This window comes from Arachis hypogaea, chromosome 6 (genome assembly GCF_003086295.3).
Source record: "Arachis hypogaea cultivar Tifrunner chromosome 6, arahy.Tifrunner.gnm2.J5K5, whole genome shotgun sequence".
Taxonomy (NCBI): domain Eukaryota; kingdom Viridiplantae; phylum Streptophyta; class Magnoliopsida; order Fabales; family Fabaceae; genus Arachis; species Arachis hypogaea.
The window spans coordinates 107,131,693-107,142,951 of record NC_092041.1 but is presented as its reverse complement, the minus strand read 5'-3'; positions in this window follow the sequence as shown (position 1 = coordinate 107,142,951).

Sequence of the window (11,259 nt, the reverse complement as noted above, 5' to 3'; positions counted from 1 at the left end):
ATATTTCTCATACATCATACCATCAAGGCATCAATAATCATCATCACATATATGACCACATCATATATCTCAACCATTCAACAACATCAACAATTCAATGCCTATCTTAGGGCCTCTAGCCTAAGTATTTCCTACCACATTACATATTAGATACGAGAAACCGAGACCATACCTTAGCCGATTTCCCAAGCTCAATCGGAGCACTTCCAAACCACTTATCCACAAGCTCTCAAGGTCTCAACACCTCCAAAAACAGATTTTTCACCATCAAATCCCTTTTTAAGCTTTTCAATATCACCAATCAAGCTCCAATATTCACACATACACAACCTAAGCCACAATAATCACACCCATACACAACATCTCAAAACTCAAACATCATAGAACCACAAATAACACTAGGGTTGAGAAGTTTACCACACCCAAGATCCAAGGAGACAAGATTAACCTTCTCCTTCAAGAGAGTTGGGTCCTATAACATCAAAGAGCCCAAAGTCTCAACATTTTTGCTCATGAAACTCGAAAATAAGGCTAGAAATTTGAAGAGCAAAACGTGTCTTACCTCAAGATTGATTATATGTTTTGTAGAGCTCTCCGCGGTGAACGCGTGGCCGCAAACGGTGCGGCAATCGGAGCTCTAGATCAAAAGTTATGGTGGTTTGAAGATCAAGTGAGAGATAGAAGTTTGAGAGAGTATTCTTTCCTCATGGCCCTCCATTTCAGCGTGTGTGTGTTTGTGTAATGAGGAGAGAGAGTGCTGAAAACTAGGATTTTGATTTAGTTTAGTTGGGCCAAGGGCCCACTTTGGGTCCGGTTGGCCCGGTTTGGCCCGTTCGGTCCGAATTCTATAAAATTGGTACCGAAATTCTCGTCTCAATCTCCCCTATCATATTAAGCCATAAAAATCACATTTTAGTCTTTCTAAAATAAATTCTCATTTATGGGTTAATTAGCCGTTAATTAACCGGGTTTTACACCACATACACTTTTATATTTTTCATTCAATTTCTTTGTTGATCCAAATAATTAAAAATTGATTTTTCCATCCATTTTCTTCTCCAGCATTTAATTTTTCTATAAATTCTTCTAATCCAAACAATGCATAAATAAGTCACATTTTTCATATATATAACAATAACTAATATCACATATTAGGTTAATTTACGTTGATAAACCAAAGTCACCCTAAAATTACCTAAATCCCCTAAACCCAACAACGTTACCTAGTTGTCTCAATTTACATTTCTATATAAATCGAATTTAATAAATTCGAATTAGGGTAATAAGTAGTAAATTGAATCTATAGGATTCGAATTACTTGACATTGTGATTCAAAAGTAAATTGAATTCAAAGAATTCGATTTATGTGATCCCTTGCTAAATCGAATTTATAAATTTCGATTTATATGGTCCATGCTAAATCGAAGTAATAAGGTTCGATTTATACTCACTTAGTAGCAGTTCAGCTCATTATAAATCAAATCTCCTTCATTCGATTTAGTAGCATAAATAGCATCCAAGTAATTCGAATTTTATAGATTCGATTTACTACAAAAACACATAATTCGAACTCCATAAATTTGATTTACATAGATATGTAAATTGATACATGCACGTAATCTTTTTTATTTCGGGGAATATACGTAAAACTGGTTTGCAAATGGTTTATAAAGGTGATTTACCTCACATATTATAACTTGTGAAATCATAATATTTTGAGAAGTGCTGTATAGACAACTTAAATGTTGACAAGTCTAAAAAATTTTAGAAAAAAAATTACATGGTAATCCATTATTTAAAAAATTTTGTCCACAGTTTATGATTAATAACTTTAAAATTATATATATGTTATTTATTTTATATATTTTTTATTTTATAGAGACTTATAACTTTGTTATCGGCAATGTTAGTAATTATAGATAGATTTTTACCTTTAAATAAATTATAGAGAAATTAAAAACAAAATTAGTTGCTATTTTTTTGACAATTAATTTAGTTTTTAGTTTAAATTAAAATTAAATTATATATTCAATTTATATTTGTTTGTTTATCCTAATGATTGTATATAATAGATAATATATTTAAGCATGTTTTGAAAGAAACTATTGAATTTTATATAATTGAAAGTTAACTATGAAATTGAAACTAAGATAAAGTGAAATATAATAAACATATGAGGAGTGAAAGTAAAATAAACAATTAAAAATAAGGTAATAAAATAATTTTAAAAAAATAAAAAAAGACAGAAAAATAATGCATATAGTTGATAAAAATATACTGTAAAAAAAATTAGTATAATCAATGAATATGAAAGATAAAAGACAAAAATTAAAATATATTTTTGTTAAAAAATTCAAAAAAAAAGTATTGTGAAGAAGAACTTATTAATCAAATTTTATGAAAAGATTATAAAAAATTTAAAATGTTAGTAAATAAAATAGTATCTTCTTTAAGAACTATTAATCAAAATACATAAAAACACATTTTAATTCCTAGATATAGAAAATAATAAGAGAATAATTCAAATTAAATTTATTTATTTTATATTTTTATTTATTATTTATTAAATAATTTAATATTTATTTAATTTTGGTCAAATCAAATAATATAATTGATTAGTTATAATTAATGTTGTTCACCCTAATAGTATAATTGAAATATATTAAAACTCTAAAGATAAAATTAAAACTAAATATTAAAGATAAAATTAAAATAATATGTAATCCAATAAATTTTTATCTGATAGTGCTATACATTCGCATATCATAGGAGAATTAACTTTATCGAGATAACAATATGGTATTTAGTTACCACATGAGTATTTTTATATATAGAATTATCAATCAATTATGTATGGCTTCTGATGAAAATATATTCAACATGGATATTATTTGTTAGATAAAAGATAACAACAACAAAAATTAATTACAATGGGTATATTCATTTTAAAAAATATTTTTCTATGTAATACTATAAAAAAATCATGGTCACCTTGAATTACTACAGGTTCAACTTTTATCAACAGCGGTAGAATGCCTAAATTAAAACATTTTCACACTATAATATTTGTCAAACAAACAATTAATGAAACACTCATCCATACCTTCTCATTTTGAGTATATTTATACCTAAAAAAAAGAGTTGAAATAGCAAAAGCGATAAAAATGATGATTTTTATAATTTTGTATGGCTATCTATATATAGAAGATTAGAAGATCATGATTATCTAACAAAATTAATTTTATTTATTGCATTTAATTTGAATAAGTAAAAAATAATCTTATTTTAGTTTAATCCTTAATTTACATGATTTAAATTTAGTTCAATATATATGATTTAATTTGATTTAATTATTAGTGAAAAATATCTCGAGAACCTATTTTATTCATAGATTTATTATTTTAATGATTAATTAATTAATCCAATTAATTAATTAATACAGATAATTAGTATAATTAATTTAGTTTAATAAATTAAAAAATAAATTAAAAATACTAACAGAACATTAAAAAAATAAATTAAAAAATACTACCAAATTAAATTGATATAAATTATAATAAATTATGTGATATTTAAATATCTAATCAAATTAATTAGTTGATATAGTTAATTTATGATAATAAATTATATTTAATGAGTTAAAAAAAATAAATCGCTAAATACTCTCATAAGCATGTCACGCCAACTCCATCATTAAGTGCAGAAATCGCATTTTTATATAATAGAATAGATAATAAATAGAATATATGAAAATATAATATGTGACATTTTAATTATGAAATTGGTATTATATAATAATTTTTTTTCTGAATCTTTATTGCTTGTTCATTGCTAATTTTTACGTAATTAGTAATTACTTAATAATTCTCGTCTATGAAACTACTAATTACCTAATATTATGATTTAATTAATAAGAATGATGACATTAATATTTTTTCATAAGTCTTGTTATTATTTATAATTAGGAAATAACCATAAATAAATTTATTTTCTTAATGAATGTTAATTTTGTCGTCAAATTCTATATTACCTTTAAAATTTTAGTGTAATTGAGTCTAATTTCTATATTTTGAAATGAATTTACTTGAAAAAATTAATATGTAAATCACATTATTATTACAAAATTACTTTTTTTAACATAATTAGTGGTGCTTATTTAAACCATTAAATTTAGCTTCTAATAATATTAAAGTCAACCTATTTTATTACCTTATTGAAAAATAAATTCATTACAACGAGAATATTCATTTTAACGAATATTCTTCTATCGAATACTATAAAAAAATACATTGGCCACTTTGAATTGCTACGTCAATTTCCATCCACAGTAATAAAATGCCTAGATTGAGATATATTCATCAAACAAACAATCAATAAATCACTCATGAGTACTTTATCATTTTGGGTACATTTATACACAAAAGAAATTATGCACAAAGAAAAAAAAAAGAAGAAAAGAAGAGTTGAAATAGCAAGAGTGATAAAAATCACGATTCTTTTAATTTTGTGTGGCCATCTATATATAGTAGACCAGACAACCATGATTATCTAAAAAAATTAATTTGTATTTATTGTAAACGTCGTTAGATTAGTAAATAATTAGTCAATAAATTAGTCTTTAATAAAGAAGATTAGAAATGCGAATATTATATCAAATTAGGATAGAGCTCATCGAAACGAGAATTTTGACACTAATTTTAAAAAAAATTGGTCTAAGATTGGACCGAACAGACTGAACCGGTTGAATCAGGCCCGAACTGGTCCCGTGGGCCCAAACCAGCCCAAAAAAACATTAAACGAACCCAATTTCTCCTATTTCTTCCATCATTTACACAGCAGCAAGCAGAGAAAGGGGAAAGATAAAAGAAACACTTCCAACCCTTACAGTGATTTCCAAATCCCGTAACTCCTCTGTTCAAGTTGTGATCGCCGCACCATTTGCGGTCACGCGTTCACCGCATCAAGCTCTACATTTTTATCGGAGTAATTTCACTGGTAACTCGTTTTTTTGTTCTCAGCCTTTTCTTCCCCAATTTTTGGGAATTTGAGTGGAGGCATTGAATTTCTTTGTTCTTTGATGTTTTAGGATCCAATTAGTTTGAGGAAAACGTTCACTCTTGCTTATGTGAAGCTTGGGTAAGGTGAGGATATCATAAATCCTATTTAATTTATTGAATTTATGTTTTGGATATTAAATTGGGTATATATGTGTTATAAATGTGTATTAAGTTGAGAATAAATAATTGGAGCTTGAAATTGTGAATATTGGAACTTAAAGGAAGCTGAGCCTAGAGTTTATTGAGTTTTGAGGGGCTGCCTTGGTTTTAATTAAATTGCTTTGGTCGCTATGTGGAAATCGGCCAAGGCATGGTTTAGGTTTCTTGCATTTAATATATAATGTTCTTTGAAAACTTAGGCTAGATGACCATAGAATAAGTTAGAATGCAGGTGTATATTTAACGTTTAGTATCTTGATAATGGACATATTTGATTTGGCTTGTTGGTTAATTGAGGATTTGATGAATTATTGTGGTTGATGCTTGTTGATTGGTTAGTAGGGTTTGATGGATTTTAGGAAAAATGAATGTGTATTGTTATTGATTCAAGTAATAGATTGTTGGGTTGAGAATTGTAGGTATGATAATGAATGGGAGTTGAAATTTTGAATGAAATGAGGTTTATGAGGTTTATTGCACTTTGGTTTTGGACTGAATTTCGGCGGGCTATAACTTGGCTTCGGAACCCCAAATTAATTTCAACTTATTTTAAATGAAAATTGGATCCATGAAGTTTATGCCGTTTCAAGAACTGAAGAAAAACGATTTAAAACGATTGAGTTATGCCCGTCAGAAATTTTGATGTGGAATATGTAATTTATATGTAACAATGCAGGAAGCTTTTTTGTGATTCTGCAGCTCAGCTACTGAAATCTGGTTTTTTTAAGAGAACGTACATCCACGCGTATGCGTGGCATGCGAGTTTGGCGATGCGTACGCGACTGATGCCATGTGCACGTGTAAGGGGTTAGTAAGGATGTCCACGCATACGCGTGACCCACGCGCACGCGTGACATGAAGTTTTCACCCAAGCGTACGCATGACAAAGGGACGCGCGCGCGAGCTGCAGCTTCACACTCCCACACGCACGCGTGAGCCACACGTACGCGTGGCCCCTATTTCAGCAAACATTGTTTTCAACGTTTTAAACTGTATTTCAAACCTCTAAACCTCTATTTCCATTCTTTTAGTCATAAATAATAGTGTTACACCTGTTAATCAGATGAAGTTAGGAAATGAGGATAACTTGGAGATGAAATAAAGCTGATAAGTGATGAATTGGCTATGAAATGTTACGGATAATCATGTATGACACTTGGCTTGAAAGTCAATTGAATGATAATGTATGGTACTTGGCTTGAATTATTAAATGATCTGAGATACGAGATTCCCTGGGTAAAGTACCGTGGCTTGCCACCACGTGTACCAGGTTGAAAACTCGATACTCTGTTGACCTTACGACGTAAGGGTGACCGGGCACTTATAAATTCCCGGGAATGTTAACCCCCATTGAGCAATATTGATTATTTGAGAAAAAAGCTATGCATAGACTCTTGGGGATGCACGTCTAGCGACAGTCTAAGGTTTTCGAACTTGTCGGGTTGGTGATGAGGAAAAACCGATTCCATACAAACTAACTGGCAAGTATACCGGGTAGCATCAAGTAGTAAAAATCACAAGAGTGAGGTCGATCCCACGAGAATTGATGGATCAAGCAACTTTAGTGAGGTGATTAGTCTAGTTAAGCGAATATTGATGAATCGAGTGAAATATTGATGAATTAAGTGATATTAGATTAATAGAAAGTAAATTGCAAGAAATCTAAAGTACAGAATGTAAAGAGCTTGAAAAGTAAATGGCAAGAAGTTTAAATGACTAAAACTTAGAGTACAAGAAATTAAAAGAACTGAATATTAAATTGCAAGGAATGTAAATAACGGAATCTTAAAGTGCAGGAAAGTAAAAGTGCATAAACTTAAATAGCAAGGAAACTTAAATTGCATGAATTAAAAAGGGAATTAGGTGGAGGGAATCAAAACAGAAATGGACAATGTAAATTACAGTGAAATCAGAGTGATCTAAGTTGAAGAAATTCAAAGAAAATGGTTCATTATGGATTGGAGATATCCTAATCCTTCATGAATCACATGGGTCTCAACTCCTTTCTCAATCATATGAGTAGATCTATGGCATATTGAAATTGATTGGATCCCAATTTTTTGGCAATCCAATCTCTCTAATCACAATCAATCTTGCCAATTCCTTGATCTAATTGTCATGAGAAGAGGTTAAGTGCATGTCTCTCATCCATGAGCCATACTAACTCTCAGGATCTCAATTCCTCCCGAATGATGTTGATCAAGAGAGTAGTGAAGGATAGAGCTCCAATTCTAATGTAAGTGATTCCCCTTCCGAGGCTCACACAAGCATTCAATCGAATTAAACCCCCTTTCGAAGTGAGTAATTCACAATCAAAACAAAAGTTATCCTATAGCTTACATAAATGAATTGAGAAGAAGAAGAATTTCATTGATTCATTGGAATTACAATAGAGCTCCTCCCCCTAATAAATTTGGGGTTTAGTTCATCATTGATCTAGTACAAAACAAAAGAGAAAAAGTGCAAAAGTGCAGAAGCTGAAGAACAGAAGGAAAATACAAAAGAAAATGAGTGCAGAATGCGTCCCTGACTCTCCAGCCTCCCGATCCGCTAGCTAGCTCTCCTCTTAATAAATCAAATTCTCCTCTATTTATACACTTTCCAATTCAGTCTTCAAGTACTTGGATTGGGCTTTTTGGACTTTGTTGAAGCAAGTCAGAATGGGTCTTCAGTAGGTACGGTGCGGATGCTTCCCAGGAGAACATAGCGTGCTTGAAATCAATGTAGCGCTCATTCACCAATGCGTACGCGTCTCCTACGTGTGCGCGTCCTTGCTTGTTCAGTACTCATCACCCGTACGCGTGCAGCATGCCCACACGTCCCTTGCAGCGCTCTCTAAATGAGCATAGCGTTCACGCAAAGAGCGCTCTACCATGCGTACGTGTCACTCACGCGTACACGTGGATATCAAAATGTCACCTCCATGCTGTAGCCTCATACACGCGTTTGTGCGACCCATCACCAATGTCACACCCACACGTACGCGTCACTGACGCGTACACGTCGATAGCCAAACTTGAATGCTTATTTTGAAAGTTGTCGCAGGCGCTCGTTGATGAAGAGCGTAGCGCTCTTGGCTTGAGAGCGTAGATCACACCCACGCGTACGCGTCATCTACGCGTACACGTGGATCTTCCAAAATGCTTGTTCTACGCGTGCGCGTCCTGTACGCGTGCGTGTCACTAAAGAACGTAGCGTTCTTTGAAAGTGGGCGTAGCGCCAAGGTTTATGCTGCAGGGGAACGTAGCGTTCTCCAAACGAACGTAGCGTTCTTCTGCCCTGCTTCTTTCTCTGTTTCTTCCTTGCATCTTTTCATCTATCATCAATAAAAAACATGCAATCAAAGCCTTGCCAAAATCATAAGATTTTGCATCATTTTATAATAATCAAATAAGTCTTGCATAATTCTCATGATAATGCATAAAATTAACAATGTTTGATTGAATCCAGACAAGCATGGAATTCCAATCCAATCACTTATTGCTCAAGAAAGTGCATGAAACCTAATGAAAATAAGTAAAAAATGCTAGTAAAACTAGTCTAAGATGACTTGTCATCTGTTGGATGGATAACCGACAGATGAGCCTCATCAGCCATAGGATAGACATGCAACATATGCATTCTACTTGAATTACTTGTTTGTGTATTATCTGGGTGTGCCTAAATGTACTTGCCATGCTAAATGTGTATTTGTTACCTGCAGTATTTGTAACCTTCTTGTGCTTGCCTTTATCTATTTATTTGTCTGTGAAGTGCTGACGGAGATGGAGGTATGAAGAAATGGTAGTATAGAACTTGGATTTAAGGTTAAGTTAAGCTAGGTTTAGATACTTTAAGCTCTATAATCTGAGTGTCGGCGTTCTAGGATTGCCTCTAGCATTTCCAGGACCTTATATATTATGTGTGTGGCACCTTTACCATACTGAGAACCTCCAGTTCTCATTCCATACTATGTTGTTATTTTTCAGATGCAGGTCGAGAGGCATCTCGTTAGGCATCTGGACACCTGAAGCGAAGTGGTTACTAGGTTATTTTGATGCACAGTGATGTATATATATACCTAGCTTCCTCTCCGCATAACTTATTCTTTTGATCCTCTTAGAGATTTATGGAGAGACATGATTTTGTTTATGTATATTTGGATTTTGGGTATGTATATATATATGTGTGTAAATATTCTCCGACCAGCCTTGGCTTTGTGGGCTGAGTTAGTAGCTTGTTATTTTGTATCTTTGGCGCTCTACTCCTACTTTTGTTATCTTATGTTATGGTTTTCCTAACGCGCAGGTTAACTCGTTTCTTGGGCATTGCGCTTTTATTTTGCAAAATTTTATTTCCTTTATCCTACAAGGCTCCTAGAATATTATAATTCTTCTGCTATTATATGTACATATTTTATTTTAGAGGACGTAATACCACTCCACCTCTGTTTTACGACTTAAGCGTAAAGCTCAGTGTGGTAGAGTGTTACATTTATTGCACTCAACTTGAATAAGTAAGAAATTATTTTATTTTAATTTAGTCCTTAATTCACATTATTTGAATTTAGATCAATATATATGATTTGATTTGATTTGATTTGATTATTAGTTGAAAATATCTCAGTTGCCTATTTTATTCATAGATTTATTATTTTAATGACTAATAAATTAATCAAATTAATTAATTAGTACACACAATAAATTTGGTTTAATAAATTAAAAGAAATAAATTAAAAATACTAACAGAATATTAAAATAAATAAATTAGAAAATACTACCAAATCAAATTGATATAAATTATAATAAATTATATGATATTTGAACATCTAATCAAATTAATTAGTTGATATAGTTAGTTTATCGTAATAATTTATATTTAATGAGTTAAAAGAAATATATCGAGAAACACTCTCAGAAACATGCCACGTCAACTCCATCATTAAGTGTGGAAATCCAATTTTTATATAATAGAATAGATTAACCACTTATATTGTCACTAAGTAAATTCTCATAATAATCTCTGAGATTCATGTTATTACCTAATATGATTCTTAAAATTTTAATTTTACAACTGTAGTCTCCAAATATAGCTTAAGACACTATAGTGGTCTAATGATCACCTTTTTAGTGATGACTCAGCGCTGATTTAGCATCACGTTGCCATGTTGAAGTGTGCAACAGCTAGCTAAACTGACGATATTGAAATTTGGATTCAATTTAATCCCTCTTCCTCAATTTAACCCTAACGCTCCCAAATCTTCTAAATGTTCCTTTCTTCTTTTTCCTCCTTTCCTGAGCTCTTGATTTTTTTTTCCCTCTTAGCTAGTAAGGTACTTTGGAGTTTGAGTAATCAATAGAAGCTTTAACATCATCTAAGCTTTATTCAATGCGGCCTTGTCTTTGTGTTTTACTGTGCCAAATTGTATAAAAATTGACAAATTTTCTATTTTTGTTACTCTTTCTTACACCTTCTTTTATATCTCACTTTTTGTTTCAATTGGATATATAATGGTACGAGATATTAGATCTGAGACTAAAAAAATTGTGATTCAGTATTATAATTAGTGGTTAGAGACTAAAACTAAAATTTTAATTTTGAGATACAAAGTTTCAGTTTTTTAATACTTCTAAAAAGTTAGAATACAGAAAACTGGAATTTTTGGAGACAATGACTAAAATTTTAATAACTTTTTTTTAAATGTTATCATTAAAATTTTTATATTCTAAATTTATCTTTCACACTGCCAATATTTTTATAGTCCTCACCTCTCACCCCAACCCCACCCCACCTCTCACTACACCTCTACCGTCATCAAATTCCACCACCACCAATAATAATAATACCAAAAACAACAACAATCTCAAAACATATGTCAAAGTTAGATTCAACAATCTCATAACACAAGAGAATTTTAAAATCAAAATATAAAAGAGAAGAATAGAGATGACGTGGTAAACACTGCAGAAAACAGAGGCACATGACAGACCCAAACACGGCAGCACGAACAGAGGCGGCATGACGTGGAATTGGCACTCAAACATGATGACACTCGGAAGCACAA